The sequence below is a fragment of the Lates calcarifer genome, linkage group LG9 (genome assembly GCF_001640805.2).
Source record: "Lates calcarifer isolate ASB-BC8 linkage group LG9, TLL_Latcal_v3, whole genome shotgun sequence".
Taxonomy (NCBI): domain Eukaryota; kingdom Metazoa; phylum Chordata; class Actinopteri; family Centropomidae; genus Lates; species Lates calcarifer.
The window spans coordinates 18,761,841-18,780,017 of NC_066841.1; the positions used below are offsets into that span (position 1 = coordinate 18,761,841).

An 18,177-nucleotide genomic window follows, 5' to 3' on the forward strand; every position below is an offset into this window, starting at 1 on the left:
ATCTTTTCACGAGCATCGATCACGTCAGGATGGTAACACCCCCGGCTCAACACCATCACCACCACCACCACCACCACCACACACATGTTAAGACCCGAAAAGTCACAACATAGCCGGTTAAACTGCGCACACAGTCCATTTTTACTCTGTTTCCTATAAAGTTTGCCAAAACAAAAAAGGCAAATTAAGCAGATGCATATCTTAGAATATGCTCTGATTAAAAAGCATCAAGACGTTCTGCTCGAATAAAGGCTATGTGGTGTGAATTTGATATTCTACGCACACTTGGTGATGCTCATGCTGGCCAACTTAGAAAGTTCCTCAACTTTTCCGTCAATCATGTGCACAGAGGGTTTAATCCTGATTTCATTGCCACTAAAAAAACGAGCATTTTTTCATCACCAGGTGCATCCCACATCTCCTGTGTCCATTTTGCATATTAAACGATCCAAACAGGCGGGTACAGATAAGATCTACGTTACACTAAAGCGGAGTGCGGAGGAAGATGAAGTTACAGTTTGGACACATGTTAAAAAAAAAAAAAAAAAAAAAAGAAAGAAGAAAGAAAATACTTACAACCTACCAGAGAGAACCAGATCCATCATATCGAGTTCGATGACGTTCTGAAGTGCCCGCTCCCCGTTCTCCTCCTCTACACAGCAACAGAGGTAGTGCCAGGCATCGCGCGCCGAGATTTCTTGTCGCTCGTTCTTCTTCGATGCAGCGGTTTCTCTGCTGCAGTCCAAAGAAGATGAGAGCGAGAGAAGAGGGGGGGCTGAGGGGGAGGTGGGAAGCGTGAGTCTGAGTGTGTTGTGGGGGGAGGAGGAGGGATGGGGGGTGGGGGTGGGGGTGGGGCGGGGGGGGGTTGGAGTTAATAGGCAGACTGCAATCAAATAGTAGGCCCCGAATCCTATACGGACAACAGTGGGCATTTCCGTGTGTAGTGCAACAGTATCTGGCGGAGGTTCGGTGATGCAGGACGGATGGACGGATGGATGGATGGATGGATGGATGGCAGGATCGCAGACTGCTGAGTTTGGATGTAGGATGAGAACAAAGACGAGTGAGGGCTGAAATGTGGCTCCTGCGAGGAAGTTTACTGAGGGATCTTTTACCGAGGGATCTGCTGGATCTGCAATATCAGTTTACAACCAGTGGAACACTGAGACACTGCCAAATTAAATCATCCACCAATGTATCTTTTGCACTTTATAACCTCAATCCATCACCTAAATGGATTATAATCAAGATGTTTGTCTCCAGTGAGCCTCAATTAACAATTATCTTTATGATCAATTCATCAGCCAGTGTTTTTTGTGCCTCCCTAGGTTTGTGTTTTGTGAAGAGTGCCAGTCGACAAAGTCCAAATGACTCCCCCCAAAAAAAGTTTCAGGCTAAAAGAGTTCAGTGCGGATGTCTGGGCAGAGAGAGAGAGTAAGAAATCCCCCCAAAAACCCATCCTATTCTGCTTGGCTAGAGAAGGGCCATTATGAACTCCAGTGAATGAGCTCTCCTCTCCTCAGCTCTCAGAAATAACCATTACGGGGGGAGAAATCTCAAGGAGCGAGGAAGGAAGCCTGGAAGGACGTCCCTCTCGCTCGCTCAAAAAAAAAAAAAAATGCAGACACATTAGCATTTCTATCCAGCAGCTGTTGTTTAATTTGAGGGTTGAAATGAATAAAACCAAATGCTCACACACACACACACACACACACTCCCATGCATGACACAAAAGTACTCAACTGGCACTAATTTGTTCCTGCATGAAGTTAACATAGTTCTGCTCTTGAGGTTAGAAATCATGCAGACTGATACACTGTAATATAAGTCTGATCTCTCCTTGTCTTTTATCTTCTCTCTCTCCTCTGTTTCCTTTTCATGAACCTTCACTCACAGTCTCTGATCAGCCAAAATATGCACATACACAAGATGCAAATAGGTGAGTGTGGTGGGTGATCTCTAAGTTCTGTGTGCTCCAGTAAAACAAAGGCTTATTGAACATGTAGTATAATAGTAAATAAGCTGTGAAACTCACAATAAACAGCTGATGTTTTACGTGGCTCAGATTAGGCTTTTAACTTGATTTTCTTTAAATTAATTTATTGACTTGTTTTTACAAAGTGGGGCGAGAAGTTTCAGTGATGTAGGTGTTTACCAGTTCAGCAGACAGCAGCGGTCTAAGGAGAACCTTATCAATGGGCAAGAATGCTGATATTTTATGATTTTTTTTTCTCTGCAACACCAGTACACTGTAAAAAATTTCACTTACCTGTGATAGTTTGTGACGTATCATGGTTATGGCAAGTAAGCTATAGTTGTGGTACGTTTAGGGTGGGAAAACTAAAACTGGTTGAGTAAAGAGAATTGTGATTGTGGTTAATAAAAGGATGTGAACTGTAACTATGACAGACTTCCCTGCATTAAAGTCAAGTGAACTGCCCCATTGTCAGTCTACAGTGTCTTTCAGTTCTCTTCCCTTCAATCTATAAATGTCACTTTACTTCCTGCATTGACACAGAACACTGGCATGGGATGTAGAGTACATTGTGATGTATGGGGCCCGTTTCACAAAAGCAATTTGTAATACTACCCCACACAAAATTTGTGAATGTTGGTATCATCATGTTTCACAAATGAAAAAACAAACAAATTGCAAGTCCTACAGGGTTCTTGCATGCTTATACATGAATCCTAAGTATGACTTTTTTATTATTAGTGACAAAAATTAATACAAGTAGAAATGATCTCATGTTGCAAACCACAGCTTTCTTATTGCAAATTTGATGAATCAGACCCTAATTACATCCACTGTAGACGCAGGCTGCTAAGGAAAGATGTTATTGGAAATTGTCCAACATCTTTGGTCCTTGGCCACTGCCACTCTTAACACACACATTGCAACTGCATTTGCACAGTATCAACCTCAGCTTACACTCAACTCAACTCTACACTCTGTCTGACTTAGAGTCGTTGTAATGTAATGCTTGTTTAGCTGTATGAAATCACCATGCTTCAAAAAAAGAAGTACATGAAAACTTACATGTGCCTCTGTAATGCAACTGACTGTTACCGAAGCATCCACAACAACGCTTTGATTTGAAATATCACCCAGCACCACTTTCACCTCTCATTTATACAGGCACTAATATATGCACATAACAGTCCTCATATCCTGTTCGGTACTTATGAATAAACTTGACATTTTTGCACTCTTCTCCAAACCTCTCAATATTACAGCCTTTGGGGAGTGCACTTAGATAATATACTGCAAAATTGTTGTGAGCAATTTAGTTGGATGTGTGATATGGAGTTTAATTGATTTCTAATTATATGCCCTGGTGGGTCCATAATTTCATGCATAAAAAACAAAGGGGGTGGTTAGCAAGATCTGCTTTAGAATGCATCAGGATGCACTACTTTGTTTTCCCTGTAATTATACACTCCACTCATCTCCCTGCTCATACTTTGCACACACCTTTGAAAAATGTATTTTGAGAGGTAGGTAATTACTTGTATTTATTCTAACTTCCAAACCACTTAGTAAGTACTTTGGTAAGACACTGATTCATACAAAGTAATAGACAAACTCTATTCCAGGTAATAATTAACATTACTAAACTTTACTAAAATCATTAGCTACACAGATTTTTCTTTGATGATGTCAAGAATGAATCAGATTTTATTCTCAAAACAGCAAACTTCATTTGAACTCTGGTAGATGATAGTGAGAGCTGCTTATTCAGCCAAACACACTACAGTGGACTTATCTCAGGCTTGTGTTTCCACCCTCTCGTAAAGCTACATAAAAGAGCTCGTGAGGGTTGAGATACTGTTGAGTGGCGTGTTAAGTAACAAGACAAATGGCCTCTGAAATAGCCAGGCAGGTTAAAGCAAGGTTAATTACATTTCTTAACACATGGGGGTGAGGGGTTGCAGAGGAGGAGGAGGCTGCAAGAGGATGAGAGGAGGGGACAGCGTCAGCCACGTTTAGAGACAGGGAGGAGGAGTTAAGAGGTGACATTATTATTATTATTATTTAAGATGTTGTTGGAAACCACCAGGATTTGATTATATGTGTGAAAAGTAACTTGCAGCCTCTTGCTAATAAAAAAAATGTGGCTGTACTTCAAATGTGTGAATCCTGAGGTCTCAGTCATGTCACACTGATCCTAATAATAGCAGCAACCTCAGTGCCATTCCTTATTATCACACCTTAATACGACACTGTTTATTTCTGTGTCTGCGAGTAAAATAGAACGATACCATAATGAATGCTTTCGATCAGCAGTCACACCTGAGCTGCATAATGGAGGATAAAGTAAATACAGTCAATGAGCCGGTGGAAATGACTTTCTTTCTTTCTTTCTTTCTTTCTTTCTTTCTTTCTTTCTTTCTTTTTTGATCCCTATTCATTTTCTGTAACCTGGAAAGTTCCATGACAACAGCCTGATTTGCCTTTGCCCTGTGATCTTTTATGTGTCACGTCTCCAAACCCCACTGAGAGCAGATACTTTTGTCTACAAACCTTCTGCAAATGCCAAAGTGTCAACTCATTTTGCTCCTTAGAGAAAAAATGACGCAAGAGCTTATTTAGAGATTTTGTTTGTATCTTATGTAACATAACTGATTTGGAAACAACTAATGGCCATTTTAGTGTTGTATCTGTTTACTACCTGAGGCTTTGGTGCAAAGCCATATTTCTGTATTACAACACATGGCTGTTTAATTGACTTTATATTGTGGTTGGATTGCAAAGAGCGGAACTGAAAATCTGCAAGCACAAAGCAACCAAATAAACATTTTTGTACTGCTCACCATCATTTTATTTTAATATCTTACCACTATCATTCTTCTCAGTAATTACTGTTTCCTGTCTATGCAGGTACAAATACAGTATCACAAAAAGCAGCCTATTTGCTGAGCATTAAAAGAATCAAACAACCCTGTGACATGAACCTGATGATGCTGGATAAAATGCTTCAGGGATGTAACCTTTCCCTCTTCTATCACTTTCTTTTCCCATCACTTGAACAAATGGAAGATTATTAAAGAGAAAAAATATCATATTTCAAGGTCTCTAGCCTTAATAAACTGTTTGTGCACTAATTACAAGCGCTGCAAATGACATTTGTGTGTATGTGGGTGTACAGTTGCTGTCAAGTGCATGCGTGAGTAAGTGTCATGTGAAACTTAATGCAATGAGGCAAGTGTGGGTGGCAGTATAGCTAGGGCACATCAGTCAACGCAACATGTAATCACACTCAGGTTACCGAGCTGACCTGTGGACTAGTAGGAGTTTTTGCGAGCACAGACAAGAGCTGAGATGACACACAAATGGTAATTCACAAAACCTGGGGGGAAGGATTGCTTGTGCAACATCCTCTGGAATTGCTAGATGTGAAGAATAGGAGAGGAGATGGAGAGGGTAGAGCAGTCAGAGGAAACACTGAGAGGGAGGAGAGAGTGGAAGCCTGGAGGGTGATGGTCCCTGAGATGACAAACAGCATTTGTGGTCTGCACCAAGAACCCCAGTGTGCCTAAGGTAAAGTGGAGGTAGACCTTTCTATTAGAGGAGAAAGTGTACACTGACTCAGTTCATCCCACAGGTGCTAAACCATCCAATCGTACATGTTAATAAGTGGAGTTAAAAAAAAAAGAATGGTGGTGACCAGAAGTGGAGGGGAGAAGTAACAGCTACCTGGAAATGGTTTTGGGAAGAGACCATGGCAGAAACATTTTTCGGAGATATGCTTATTCTCTCTCTTGTCAAGAGTGAGATGAGAGGATCGATATCATTCTTGTGGGAGGTTCAAGTGTTACTTTCCCTCTGTATTTAAGGAGTGCAGACCTCTGGATATATTGAGTACTTTGTGTTGTGTACCTTTAAGGACAAGATCCCAGATGGTGTTTTTGGCATTCTACAGCATACTGGCTGCAGTTTGGCATGTACGGCAAGTGTTGAGCTGTATCAGCAGCAGCTGAATTGAGGTTTGTAATACTGAATGGTCTCAGCAGTGAGCACATGCAGTCATGGTAAGCTGCAGTCAGTCACCACCTGCACTGCAGCTAAATGTGGTCACATAGTACTCAAGTGAGTTTGTACCACCTTCCATCCATTAATTATCTATGCCATTTATCCCATAAGGGTTGCGGGGGGCTTCAGCCAATCCCAAATGACATTGGGTGACCAGAGAGTCTATCACAGGGCTCACATATAGAGACAAACCATTTACACTCACATTCACACCTATGGACAATTTAGAGCCACCAATTAACCTGCGTGTCTTTGGACTGTGGGAGGAAGCTGGAGCACCAGGAGGGAACCCATGCAGGCACAGAAAGAGCATGCAAACTCCACACAAAAAAACCCCCAAGGCTAAACTGAGGTTTGAACCAGAACCTTGTTGCTGGGAGGCGACAGCACCATTGTGCCGCTCCTTTGGATTACTATTTCAAATTGTAATGCTTTCATTGACATGTCTGGCAGTTAGTTTGGTAACATGTTAAAACCAAGTAAGTGAAAGTGTTTTGTCAATGTTGGACTCAGGGTGCAAGTGGCAAGCCATTGTTTGTAAATACTGGAATCAGGAGGAAACTGAAGCTTAGAAACTCTTTAAGTTGTAGATTCCTGAGCATGAGCAGAGAGCGGATTTGTGAGGAGAGTACTGTGAGGTGGAGAAATGTGGAATTGTTAGTGGTGCTCATAGCTTTGAAAATCTACATTTTTCTACAGTAACATTTTTCTCCAGAGACAGCATCTCTGCAGCACTGGATAATCTGCAGTAATATGGATGAACCAACCATTTAAATAATTTATAATGACAGTACTTATGGCTCAGATGGTTGCAAATATAACAGCAGCAAAGTATGTGCTGTACCTCTCATGAGGACCTCATTGTCTCATCACTCCACCTGTCATTTTTGACATTTATCCCTGTCAAGCAAGTTATACAGATGATATTTTATGTCACAATGAGTACTGAAGTGGAATGATGTGATTTCCCTCTGATGCCTCAGATACAGTTACAGAAAACTGCACAGGCCTAGTTTCTTATCTGAGTTGCAGAACCACTTTCAGGGCGAAGGATGGAAAACACTTTGCCCCATTCTCTCCATCTCTCTCTCACTTTCACCACCTACTCATGCACACACACACACACACACACACACACACACCACACACACACACACACACACACACAGGGTTTAGGAGGTGGGCCATAGAATCCTATATTGCACTCCATAATTTGTCATCTTCCATTAGGATGGAGGATAATAGATGGATACTGACAGTGATGTTAATTGCTTTCCCCCTCCTTGTCAGCCAGAGGTTAGGTGAAGAGGGAGGAGGCAAGAAAGAAAGAAAGAAAGAAAGAAAGAAAGAAAGAAAGAAAGAAAGAAAGAAAGAAAGAAATTTACATTCTTGGTCTGTATATAACATTTACTACCAGTATAGAAAGTTCACCACTCAGTTCTATGCACTGCATTTTTCTTCTCTCATCTCATTCTGTTTCAGCCTCCACTTATTTCAGTTTTTAAATCACATTGTCTCATTCCTGATCCTTTGCATGACTCCTCTCCATTTCTGTGGAACATATTGTTCTATTTCCAGATACATTTGAGTACACTGTCATCCTGTACAACATTAAAGCCAAGGTACACGTCACCTCGCTCTGAAAACATGGTATGTTACAAGTGAAGAAAGCATTGTCCACTGCCACAGTTTTCACACTCTGGACAATAACTGCTCATAGCAACTATGGTACAGTTAATGTCATTGTAAGATTGTGATTATGGCTGTGGAGTGTTATGGTGATTGTGTAAGCAAACAGTTGCCCAATCATACTTCCAGCAGACAGAGCAACATTATCACTAATGTTTGTGGCCACCTCGGTTAATCAATATTCTCTCTGCCTTTAGTTGTGGTTTTGCTCCATCATGGTGTTCACTAGCTTGTCATTAACTTTGTCTGGCCTTTGGTGCTGGGCAAATAGTGTACGATGGGTTTTTCTAACTTTCTCACTGAAAACAGCTGCCTGCTGCACTGGAGTCATTATTAATATAAAATACTGATTAGAGCTGCTTTTAAAAGTTAAAATCTGGGGCTTGTCAGGTCTCTCAATGCATGTTTCCATATTACAATGAGAGGGATGTTTATAACATCACAAAGACAAGAAAATATGATCAATTATTATATCAAGAAAATTATGTGTGAAAGTTTTAAGAAACTACAAATCCAGCACTGAATTACTTTTTCTTTCTTTTTTTCTTTTAACACCAGCTGTTTTCTTTTATTTGGTATAGTGTTCCTGAACTTGTTGGAGCACTGCAGCTTTTTTAAAACTGTTATGGACTTAGTGATGACTGCGGCAGCTTCTCAGCAGCTCTGTCTGTCTTCCTGACAGTTAAAAATAAAGCAGGGAGTATGCCCCCTCTGTGAGGACTGGATGTTGCCAGATGGGGATTATTAGAGTATGAGGTGGGTCTAACCAATCAGAGAGCTTGGCTTGGTTATTAATAGACAAATTGGAATTTGAAAAGTATGTACAACAACTGCAGTATGTTTACCCAGGATTTCCCAACACAAGACATGAAGAGAATTCAAATTTCAGTTTGACTTTAAATACTGTTCCTTAATCTCAAATTTATTACACCTCAATGTGTATATTGATCTGTACTCAGTTCACAAACACAAGAGCTTCAGATAATACAGGTACTGAGAATCAATGACAATTGAATAACCTGTTTAACAATTAAAAAGTCCAATCAATTTTTATGGCCAAATATTATTCAGCAAAGTTTGGTCAAGAAGGCTGCACACCTCAGGGTGAAATATGAAGTTCAGAGTGACAGCAGCACTATGAGGTATTGACCACAACACACAGGGATTCATGTTGATTTATTTTCCTAGGGAGATGAGAAGTGATACAAGAGGACCTGGGGTGATGGCTAAAGAAGAGACTACAAATACTGATCAATGGTAAAGTGGTAAACAAAGTGAGGGCAGAAAACAGAATGATATAATATCAGGGTTGGAAACCAGTGCCGTGGGAAGGCACATGTTAATCCATTACTTGCATTTTCCTGTCAGCCACTGCCTTTTAAAGTGGTTATAACAGTGGTGTGGGAATATCATAAAGGGACACATTGGTCACAAGCACATGTGTGTTTACCCTTGTGTGTATGTGCAGTGTGTGAGTTTTTTATGCATATATGTAACTGAATCAATGCACAGGGGCCAATATTACAACACAGAGCTCCTCCAGAAATAACTGTATATGACAAGGGTAATCCTATTACGATGCTATTCAAGCCCTCCTCTAACAACCTCACGGTCTACTGATGTCATATGGCACCAGCTTAGAGGAACAACAGGCAAAAAGCAATCTGCAGTCATATTTTGCTGGAGTCACTGACCAATTTCCTGGTGAGTGTCAAAGACGTTGTGCTGTCATTGTGACTCAGCAAGAGGTAGATGTGAAAACAGCAAAGTCATCTTTGAAGGAGGCAGTGAAGACAGACACAGTGGAGGTATACAGTCAGTATGATCATTAGAATCATTAGTTCTCATTGTCACTGGAGAAATTCAGTATTGTAAAGATGATCAGCACAGAAGCAAGGGTGAGTTAATAAGTAGGTTGCAAACACTGTCTTTGGCTGACGTTTTAAACACAAAACCCTGTTAAAGGTGTAATAAATATATACATACATTTTATTGTGCTAGCCCTGTATATCCAAGGAAAAAAGTTTGACTCATCACCAGTTGATGATCCATGATAGAAGACACTGAAATAAAGCTGCAGCATTGTTCTTGTTTTTCAGTGTAGAGCTCGTTAGTGGTATATGCATGAAAAAATGTAAAGTTAGCATAATGGTGTTTGGCCCATCAGCACATTTTCACTTGTAAGAATGCTACACATTATGAACTGTGATAGCATCCAGGAAAAATAAGCAAAATTTGTGTGATAAAATCAAAATGGACGACTTCTTGTAGGTTTGAGGCCATGATGTCAAGAGACTTTTTGGTGCGTCTCGTCATGTTACATCATGCCTCAGAATTTCGTTCACCTCGGACAAACTAAGCCCAATGGCAAGGGGGTTTTAAGTATGTCCAAGGGGGCGCTATGGAGCCATTTTATGGTGCCAAAGAACCAGACCCCTATCAGATGTCAATTTTCACCAGGTCTGATACGTGAGTTATTGAGCATGTTTAGGCCCTCAAAAATGCCCTCAAAGTACTCAGGCCCTAATAATTCCTATGATCACAATAGGGCCTTCGCACTGAGTGCTCGGGCCCTAATTATTTTGTTTTTTCTCATTTGTTTCCTGGTCTCTGCTTTGTCAGTAAAAGTGATCACAAATATTTGAAATGAAGTAAAGGAATCCCATGACGATTTTCATTGAGTAAAAGTGAAAGGCCATATTTTTTCTGAAAGCTCAACCTGTTTCTAACAGTCACTCAGAGGAGTTTATCACACAAATCATTGATATTGCCAAGTTTATAATTTGCCAGTTTGAGTTTGGACAAACACACATTTTCGTCTGTTCTCCTACCATGATCCAATTTTAACCAAATTCAAAAGTGAAGCCTTTATTTTAATTTATCAACAGAAATTTGATATGGTACAGCCGGTCTGTGACTTTGAACATGTGCAAGAATAAAAACCTTATACCTTACAGGCTTTGCTCTAATGTGCTTTGGAGTTTGACATTTCTGCAGGTTTATCAGGAACATTCTGTTTATTTATTGCTGACCATATGGCAGCATCACGGTTGGCAGTGTAGACACCAACAGAAAGTGGCTGCATCTCTGCAGAAATTCTTAAATCATGACTACTGCTTACCTGACACATTATCATTGGTCAGTATTCTCTTTGCTTCCTGTTCTCGCATTGCCATTTTTATTCAAATAAAGCCAGTTGTGATATCAGAGACCCCTGTTGCTAGGAAGTTACCCAAACCTCCCCCAGCGGAAAGGAGCTGGAGGTATCCTTAAATGCTGAAGGGTGTGTTGAGGACAGAAATGGAATGGATATGTGATCTTTGTGCACAAGTAGCAGGTGGGCTATTCAGACTAGAAGCACATTTCTACATGGTCCGGTAGTCATTGTACAATACCCAGAGAAGGCTGTATTTACAGTGTCCTCCCACAGCTGAGACAACATCATCCCAAACTTTCAAACTGTCTTTGAAATAACAATACTGTCATATCGTACTTAAGCATCTGCTCTTCTTTAACACTTTTTTTCAAGAATGGGCAGAGTCAAAATGCAGACTTCAAGGAACAATTTCTACCCAACAATGCAAGTAAAATATACAAGGAATACAGTATATTGTTGGCATTATATTTACAATTACATTGACTGAAATCAGAATTCTGTTATGCAATTATGTTGCACTGATATCTAATAAATGTGAAACACAATACTTAGATAGATGTTGGGTGTTCATTTATTCAGCACCAATGTCAGCATGATCCCTTCGAAGACTTCAAAGTGCTGCTAAGAATAGCAGAGGGAGCTGGGTTTTCCCACACTAACAGAGAAGAAAAAGGCAAAGGAAGAAACAAAATAAGGGCATATGGTTCAGAGGAGGCTTACAAATGCACAATGAGACATGTGGAAGGTGGGGGAAAGATGTGTGAGATGGAACACTGTGAGCTGTCTTTGTCATCATCTCTTCACTGACATTGATCAGAGCTGATTTGCATTACACTGAGGATCCCTCTTTCAAAAACTGAGGCAGATGAGCAGTGAAGGGAATCAGAGAGTTCTGCAAGGCGGCTTTTCCTCCCTCTCCCACGTCTCACACAGCAATAAACCACTGTATGACTCACAGCTGGGGATTCCTCGGGTGGTGAATCTGGCTGCTACAGTATATCCTTGGCTCAGCACTTTCATCTGAATTGAGCTGACAGGTTAAAGCCATAAATGAATCCCTCTCTTAATTACTTCTATAACAAGCAGCCATTAGTTTGTGCAAGGGAAGGAGAGGACATTGTTTTGTCCTATTAGTTTACACACACTGGTTTGTCATATCCACCAGGGCTGCTTTTGCTGTATTTTATAGATAATGTACTTCCATGCACACTGCAGCCATTTCTGGTTCAGCGTAATCGTTCAGACCTCCAGTTTCCTACTCAGGCCAGATGAGCAAACACTTAACTGATTGCTGCAGAGTATGGGAGAAACGACACTGATAGTGCCATCCTGTGCAGCTCTGTACCTATTATAAAGTATTTTTCATCCTTCCATATCCGGTAGGTGCCAGAAATGCCTGCCACAAGCTCAAAAACAAAATTGCTAAATTAACATAGTAGGAATCCAATAAAATAACCAGTTCAGCAGATTTTTGAGTCGTTATCCACTTACCTACAAGGTTCAATCAAAAAGCTCAGAGACTGTGCCTGTAACAAGCAAAAAGCACTCCTAATTTAAATTTAGCCACCACCCCCCTCAAAGTTGTCACCTTGTGCAGTGATACACCAGTCCCAGTGCTCCTGCCATGCTTAGAACACTCCCTGGAAGTCCTGTTCTGTAAGTGTATCAGGCACCATGTGTGACTCATGCTGGATCTCCCCCACTGGGTCAAAACTGTTGACTGTTAACACTGACTTTCAATTTGGAAAGAAGTTGCAGGGAGCCAAATCCAGTGCAAGGAACAGTAAACCTTTCTATCTGACAAGGTGCGGGAGTAGGTGGAATCAGTTTCTAGAGACATTCATTTTGTAAATAAAATGGCAACGCTGCACACGTCATGTTATGTTTGATATGTTAGCATAATGTGGGTAACTAAGATGTATATTACTGTTAAAGCAGCATTAACATTTTTTTTTTAACTATTAATGATGGATCAGATTACTCTGTGCAAAGGGGTAGCAGAGATTGATAAACCCACAGAAAATGACACTCAGATCAGTTCCCTACAGCCCTTCAGAGCGTTTTAGTGTCTTTCATCTCATTGTATTGGTTTGCAAACCACTCCTCCATACAACAGACAGACACAGTTAGCAACTAGCTGGCAAGCATACTGAAACAATTAGATGCCAAAGAGCCAGATATTTTTTCATAAGCCATATCAATTTTTAAAGCTAGTTAGTGACATGTTTACAGCTTGTTACATCAACCCAAGAAGCCAAACAACAGTCAAAATAAGCCGTAATAGCAAAGCTAATCAGGTAATAAACTACGTTACACTACAGGCACCTTAGAATGCAAAAATATGCTAAAAAAAAAAAAAAAAAAAAAAAAAGTTCTCTTTTATCTTTTTAAAACTTTTTAAAATCATGTTAAAAAAAGGAACATTCACATTCCAAACAGTTGTTTAGTTGACTTATTCTAACCTTAAATCCACATTGAAATTTTCCATATGGCCACAAAAGCAGGTCATTCATAGTAACTGGATTGAAAATAAATGTGACACCATAAGCAGTGAGTCTGTGTGTTTTGATGTGTTTTAGAGTGGGCTGACCATTGGAAAGAAACTGTCAAGTAGACATTATGGCACGGTGACAGGTCAAGATATCAGCTTTCCACACACCTTAGACAGATACACACTGTAGAAATAGAGTTTTCCTGAAACCCTGTTATTAAATGTAACTGAATATATGGATTTATGACCATCCTGTCAACAATCCAGCACTGTTAACAATGCCATGAAAGTGTCAGCTTCTGCCCGCAAGCTATTTGTCCTTGTCCTCAGTGTAATTTAATTAAGATTAAACTGAAACGGTCTATCTGCAGACTGAAGAAAAGCCTGCACAGCATATCTTATAGTATCTCTTAGGCTATATACTGAGTGAGCACAGTACAGTCTGGGGCATGTTTTTGAACTCATATTCATACTTTGTACATATACATGCATCACTGAGAAACAGAATCTGTGGGTCTTATTTCCTTTTTGTGTGCTGTTGAAGTTTGTATGAAGACATATGGTGTGGCTCATTGTGCGACTTCCACTATTAAGATTCTCAGCCTATGTCATCCACAGAGACAGAACGCTGTTTCCTTCAACCAGAATACACAGTGAGTCAGGGTCACTTATCTCATGTTCACAACGCTGCTCTGTTTTATGTGAGCAGTACTCCTCTGGTGAGGTGAGTTATATTAAAATCTCTCTCTCAATTAATCTCTCAAATAATTGCACTATTATTAGTCAGCAGATAAATCTTTTTCACACTAGACATGTCACAACAGAAAATTTACCAATGTCTTGAATCTATTTTTGCCTGTTGCAGGTTCCTGGTGTCTCACTTGTATGGATCCTCAAGACATTTAAATGTAACAGAGCCACTGGTAATGTCATTACTGTCTATCCTAGCTAACAACAAAAAGCCAGCACCATGGAGAGAGATAGTCTATCCCAAGAGGCCTTTCTCATGGCAGACATTTTGACTTCTCAAACACACGTGTAATTGGCTGCATTACATTTATCTGACAATTCCAATTCTAGTGTTGACTTAAGATGAGATGATCCATCCATAATGTTACGGACACCTGTGACTAATCAAAATGTCTGCAGTAAAATCCAAAAGTTCTACATTTGGGATTGAAATAAATTGTGATTTGTATGCAATGTAATGTAATTAACTGTAATGTCAGTATATCAGTACTGATAGTGACCCAGTGCAAAAGCAGCCTGAGCTGAATAATAACAATAATAAGAAAAAAAAAAGAGCTTTAATACAGTTACTGCAGATGACTTTCCAAATCAGCAGTGGTGATTGTAGTGTCATCAGTGAATCAGGTGAAATCATAACATCTAACTGACATGGGGGGGAAAGTGAACACACCACAGACATTAACAGTGAGAGAAAGGGATGAACATCATATCTGAGGACAGTGCAGCAGTGTAGCCTACTGGTTGTTCATTGATAGTCCTGTATAATCATTTTTTATAGAGACTGTAAGTTCATGTGTTTTGCACAGCTATCATTTATTATTTATTCAACCTTATCTTCCCATCAACTTACCTATACTCTGAACATTTGCACCAGTGCTGATATAATTATATGAGTTCTAACATCCTTCACATCCTCTATTCTTAAACCCTCAACTCAAATAAGGAAAAAGTCCATGTCCATGTGTGCGCACCGCCCTTACACAAATACATACGCGTGCACACATACACACACACACACATACACACCTCTTCCAGACAGACATAAAGCATGCGTTGTATGTACAGAGTGGGCAGAGGTATCAGTGGACCTCCTGCTTTGCCTCAGCTGGTCATTGTTAAACTGCTTGTTGTGTGCTGCGCCTCTCAGCTGTATATATGGGGGGAGCCATTCTCACTCATGCGGATGACGACTGTAATTCGACTAGAAAGAGAAACTGCTGAGTTGGCAAAGCCTGCCTGTCTTGGGAAGGTCAAAGCATTCCTGTGTCACTGACAAATGAGCTGTATTTCAGGCTGCCGCTTGCTGCCGTTCTGCTCTGTTGTCTTTAAAACAGGCATGGAGGGAGGAGAGGACGCACACATGCACTGGTATACTCTATTTTTTCCTCCGTCGCAGAACCCACTGCGTCACCCTGACACACTATATACTGACAATACAGTATGCAGAGAACTAAAAATATCCTTGAAAGTTAAATTGTAATATGTAGAATTTGCCATTTCTCAGAGACTGGACTTGCAATTCCCTATATTTATAATACATAACAATATTTTCAGCATAAGAGAGAGAGGGATATGAATATCAGTGCCAAAACCCAGTTTATGATTGGTATGAGTTATGCATTTTAGGAAACACTATATATTAAGACACATATACAGTGGCTTTATTGCTTTGCTTCTGTGTTTCAACACATATAAATCACTCTTACATCATCACCATATCTCTGTAGGTCAGGTAATTTGTAAATAATTGAGTTATTTGTTCTATATTCAAAGTGACAAAACTAGTGGACAAATGTGCTCAACACCTTTTGCACAACCTTAAACCTTCAGGAGTACCAAACAATCATTTAATATGTCACTAAGATGGATGGTAACTGCATGGTTTGTGGTGTGCAGGCTGTTTTTCTTACAGTTGAGATGACATAACGTTGGCTGGCTTGGTATCTTACATACAGTTAAAGTCTTTTCACTACTTTTAAATGGACTGCAACAAGCAATCAGTCCATACTAACAACTATGAGACATCTCAGGGCCTCAGGGCTACAGTCACAAATGCCATCTGCATATTATCAGTCCAGGTGACAACAAAACAGTGCAGTGTTAAAATGGTATGTGCTAGCTGGTATGCAAGTGCAGCGGAATTCCACTAAAGAATCCAGTACAAACCTGGCTCTGTCTCCCTTCCTCCTGGAGCTGGGTGGGTCCTTTCTCTCTCCATTGTGATGTTGGCTAAAGAGGATGCCCACTGTGCCTTCAATGTGGTGGATGCTGGTGCTTGTAGTGAGCTTGCTTTGCCACGGCAAGGAGAGAAATGCCAGCTCCGTCACTGGCAAAGTCTTGCAAATTGGCTGGCTCTGGTGTGGGTGCTTGTGGATTTTCTTTTTGTATATTACTTCTTGAGGAAACATGTTGCCATATATTGAGATGATTGTCAAGGATGTGTTTACCTCAGGGTGACCTGATAGCAGAATGGTTAAGGGTGTGCACCACATGGGCCTTAACGCTCTGAGCAAACAAATCCCTGGTTTGACTTCCGATCTGGTCAGACCGTTGTTGCATGACACTCCCCTACTCTCTCTCCCCATTTCCGGTCTCTCTTTGTTGTTCCATCAAATAAAGGCAAAAACCCCCCTGTCCCCAAAAAAACTTTAAAAAAGAATATCTTTACCCCACAGAATAGTTTGTGATTAATTTGAGGTTTATAAATGTTGAGGTTGTTTTTAAAGCGATAGTTTCACTTAGATGATACAACACTTATATTAAGTTAGAACCACAGGGTGTTTTAGTTAGCAGAGCAAAACTCAACATGTAATCCCATGTAAAATCATAAGTTCTTGTTTTTATGTTTTTTGTGAGGATAAAAACAAACAAGATCAATAACGTGTCCATTAGTGAGCTTTAGTGGTGGTGGTAGATGGATTTTTTTTTTTACCAGTCTTTATGCTAAACTAACTTTATGCTGGCAATATATTGATTTACCTGACCTACCAGACCGTTGTTGTCATGGTAACAATAATAAATATGCGGTTAAGGACTACAGGTTGTAATAAGCCTCTCACACAGACGACCGATGGAGCCAGATTTCTTTGTTTTTTTGTTTTTTGTTTTTTTACAGGAGTAGAGTCCTTTTTAGCCTTTTGAATTGCACTCCACACACACACACACACACACACACACACACACTGACTCCACTGAAGTGTAAATTACTCTAGCACAGCAAGCAGTGTGTGGCAGTGGTAACTGACAGGAGTTAAATAAGAGTCTCAGTCTCGCATTGAGCCATCATGTTCCTCATGTGATACAGTTTTAAGACTGGGATACAGCTAGATTTATTATGGCAGCTATGAAAGGGTTTCTCCAGGGCTTCACACAGTTCAGTGGTTCAGTGTGTCCTCTTTCAGGAGACGAGTTTGATTCTGTAAATCAATTATGGAAATAGCTTAGCAAGTGTAGCATGACAAAGTACTGTAATGGGGGATTGCAGGTGTGAATGTGTGTGCGTGTCATGCTCTGTGGTGATGCACACTGCAATCATTGCCATTAATATCAGCTATCAGAGAATATTGCTGGTATTAAACTATACATGTGATGCCATCTGATATTAAAGGCCCCCAAAGCCTATTTTTTCTACTAGTTTCTCATTATAAGCAATGGTTTCCTCCATGAAACTGCCAAAGTACAAACACTTTTGGTTGTTTGAATCGAGGGATTTCTGTATTTGTCATTTTGTTCTTGTTTTTTTCACTGGTTTGAAGCAGCTGAAAAAATTTTATGTCACATTTTCATGAGCACCAATCAGGATTTAGCAACATCTGAATCAAAATGTGATAATAGTGTGTGGGTTGTTTGCTCATATCGCCAGGTTGCTGTCAATTGAATCTGATTAAAACCCCCACGCAGTCCTGAGCAAATGAGTTTTGAGTGTTAAACTCTTAATAAATAATGCCTGGGGGTGTTATTCCTTGATCTTTAAATGTAATTGATGTTTAGTCATAAAAAGTTAATGTTATACAGAAACACTTTCTATGGGGAAGTTATTGCAAGATTTGAAATTGA

The 18,177-nt window shown here is 40.1% G+C and overlaps 2 protein-coding genes across 3 annotated transcripts in view; both read right to left on the reverse strand.

The window, feature by feature from the left end:
• LOC108873785 (synaptic vesicle glycoprotein 2C-like) overlaps positions 1-793 on the reverse strand; it is a 36,244-nt gene extending 35,451 nt beyond the window's left edge. The window contains 1 exon segment of the mRNA XM_018662122.2: positions 577-793. The gene's annotated coding sequence lies outside the window, so the exon portion shown is untranslated.
• The window catches only part of LOC108873800 (3-hydroxy-3-methylglutaryl-coenzyme A reductase), a 336,264-nt gene that overhangs the window by 283,497 nt on the left and 34,590 nt on the right, over positions 1-18,177 (reverse strand). The window lies entirely within an intron of this gene.